Source organism: Vanessa cardui, chromosome 19 (assembly GCF_905220365.1).
Source record: "Vanessa cardui chromosome 19, ilVanCard2.1, whole genome shotgun sequence".
In the NCBI taxonomy this organism is placed as follows: domain Eukaryota; kingdom Metazoa; phylum Arthropoda; class Insecta; order Lepidoptera; family Nymphalidae; genus Vanessa; species Vanessa cardui.
Genome location: NC_061141.1, coordinates 9641600 through 9644591, shown reverse-complemented (window position 1 = coordinate 9644591; position 2992 = coordinate 9641600). Strand labels below are relative to the sequence as shown.

Sequence of the window (2992 nt, the reverse complement as noted above, 5' to 3'; positions counted from 1 at the left end):
TTGTAATTAATCGATCGCCTCCTTGCTATTTATTTTCATATTGAATATTGTAAATCATAAAATTGACAAAAAAGACTGTTTGAATTTCTTTCCAAACCGTGTTGTAATGCTCCAATATTGAATAAAGGAATTTGAGTTTGAGTTTACATAACTGGCTACTTAAACCTACTTATATAACATAAAATTTTATTTAAAAAATTACTATTTTAAAATGAGAATAGATATTTTTCGCGTTGTTGTTAGCGTTTTAGAGTTTGGTCGTCAGGAGATAAATATTAAAAAGTAGTCTATGTTTTTCCAATTTCTTTAAAATTTGGTTAAGTGGTTTACCTGTGAAAGTGCAAAAAACACACAGACGAACAGATTTACTTATCATTTATAAGTGCGGATGAAAACTAGTTTCCTAATTAGTAGCTAAAATTGAAACAAAATCACGGTACAAATATAACCTAAGTAATTTATAATCGAATATTTTTATCTCGATTAGTAATCTCAAACGGTTAATCGAAATGTTCGTGGAAGTACCGTTTTTATTGATCTTGGTAAGTGAATTATTGTGTTGCTTAAATCGATTTGCGGATATAACACAAGTTTGTTTCTTTTATTTTCAGTGTTTAGCTTCAGTAGACTTGCAGTCCCTAGATGATACGCTCTTATGGAAACAAAGTAGGTATTTTCGAAAAAATAATTTCCAGGTATGTAAAGCTGGCTTCTCAAAACCTATGATCCACGGAGCAGCTAACATCAGAGCATAATGGATGCTTCTAACAGCGCTCTGATTCCATGGTGTGGAATCGTCTGAGGCTCTTCAAATGAACCGATAGTCCACTGACGGTTCGATTCGTAGTCAACTTTATTCATAATTTAGTGATTGTTACATATCTGTGTACCCTTTCTTCTTTGTCTTTTATTAATAGTATAATTTATATATATTAAATATTATTAAAAGTAAGGTTTTGAGAGGTTGCTTTCAGTTTTGAATAAAATATAATACATATTACACATTTTTGAGAAATGTTTCTTTGCAGTGGAGTAAAAAATCTAAGTTGAATTTTAGTGCGACATTGGTAAAATTCATTACTCGCAAGAAGAATGGTGAAGTAGACTCCAAACAATCTCTAATTTTTGAACAATTAAGAAGGAAAGGCCTTTCTCGGCAATAGGCCATTCACATGATATAATATACTTAAATATACTAGATATAGCAAGATATATACTCTCGCGGCTGCCGCGCTTCTGTAGCGCATCAGCGATGTTTGCGCAGACCAATGTGGACAGCTTTGACGCAATCGTTCGGAAGAAGATCGTTTCATTGCTAAATAAAGTGCGTGGCAGCAGCCACAGTGTACTGAGCGAAATTGCCAACAGCGGGGACTGTCCGCTGATCGACCAAATGGCACAGAGGACTACGCCCTTTTTAGTTTTAAATTATTAATTATTGTATAGCTACTAACCTAGATATAATTTTTAATATTTACTAACAATTTTATGGATCAAAGTTGTCCGAAATAAAACATTTTCATTTCATATAACTGAGAGACTATCACATCCTAAGTTTGAACTTGTTTCGAGTGTTGTACATGTTTACTATTTTTGATGGCATTTTACAGATTTCAATTGCAACGTTATTTTAAATGTTTCTTTTAATTTTAGATAAGGCACCGCCTTGTACGCCTTTTAGGGTGTTCCAAATTGACTGCAACTTATGCGTTTGCGGAGCTGACAGGAAAAGGTCTTGCACTAGGAAAAATTGTAGTGGGTATATTTATCTTATTGTACTAACAATTGTATGTGTATGTTCCTAATAGTTAGTCATATATACCATATCAACCGAAATTATTAAGGGGAACGATATAACAATCGAATTTTTAAAAATTTGAAGCACAATTACCTAAACACTTTTTTACCCCCTTTTCATCCATTATATTCACGGGAGTCGCAACCTTTCAACGAAGTTAAAGAATATGGATGAATTTTAATCATGTATTTTGTAAAACTATAACATAAAATTTCTGCAAAGCGATGAAAATTATTATTCTTGCGTCATCAGCCACCTTTTGTCGGTAGAATTTCTGTTACGTTAGGTTTTTTTTTATAACACAAATAGGCATCCGCCTATTTATGTAAAAAAGGCAAATAATCTTGAACACTCAAATTTTTTATCCCTTGTACCAACAATCACACTAAATTTTCCTTCAATCCAAAGCAATGCTATCTGTTGCTGTTTAGTACTTAAATATATGTCTTGTGGTACCCATCCAGAAAGATACACAAAATAAAACGGGTATTACGCAATAGAGCATTACAATCAATAATGACCATATAATTAATTTGTATTTGGAGCCCAATACATATGTAGCGTTTTGCCCAAAAAGCAGCAATGTTGTAAATATCATTTACTTTTTCTTAAATTGAACACTTCGTCTAATTGATAGACTACGTTCGGAAAATGTTTGTTTGTGTGTGTAGTGTATATACGTAGGTACATACACAATGAAATCTTATCCTGCTAAATTAAAAAGTAATCTCAGCATAAATTATATTATAAGCGTTGAAGGTGATGAATTATTTATTATGTTCTATTCAAATTATTTAATTTTAGATGTAAAACAGCATTCAGATGAAGACGAAATGAGTGATATTTGAAACTGAATAATTACTGTACACAAATTAAAGGAATTTATAAGCGGGTTTGACATAATTATTTTCTCGATTTAATTAAAAAGATATTATTTATTAATGTATAAATTATTTATTTATCATCCCGTGTCAAATAATTACAATTTTAAGTAAGGATAGATTTGAAGTTGCCGTTTCTATTTCAATTCTTTGACAAAATTTCTTGCAATAATAAAACATTCATCGAAAAACCTTCATGTACTAAAAATAGTACAGTAAAGTAAAGTAACAGCCTGTAAATTACCCAATGCTGGGCTAAGGCCTCCCCTTCCATTAAGGAGAGGGTTTGGAACATATTCCACCACGCTGTTCC

At 31.7% G+C, this 2992-nt stretch overlaps 1 long non-coding RNA gene across 1 annotated transcript; it reads left to right on the top strand.

The window, feature by feature from the left end:
• The first annotated feature begins 613 nt into the window (after nt 1-613).
• LOC124538055 lies at nt 614-2733 on the top strand. The gene is made up of 3 exons (XR_006966958.1): nt 614-666; nt 1654-1755; nt 2603-2733. It is a non-coding gene; the product is annotated as an uncharacterized LOC124538055 (long non-coding RNA).
• The last annotated feature ends 259 nt before the right edge of the window (nt 2734-2992 follow it).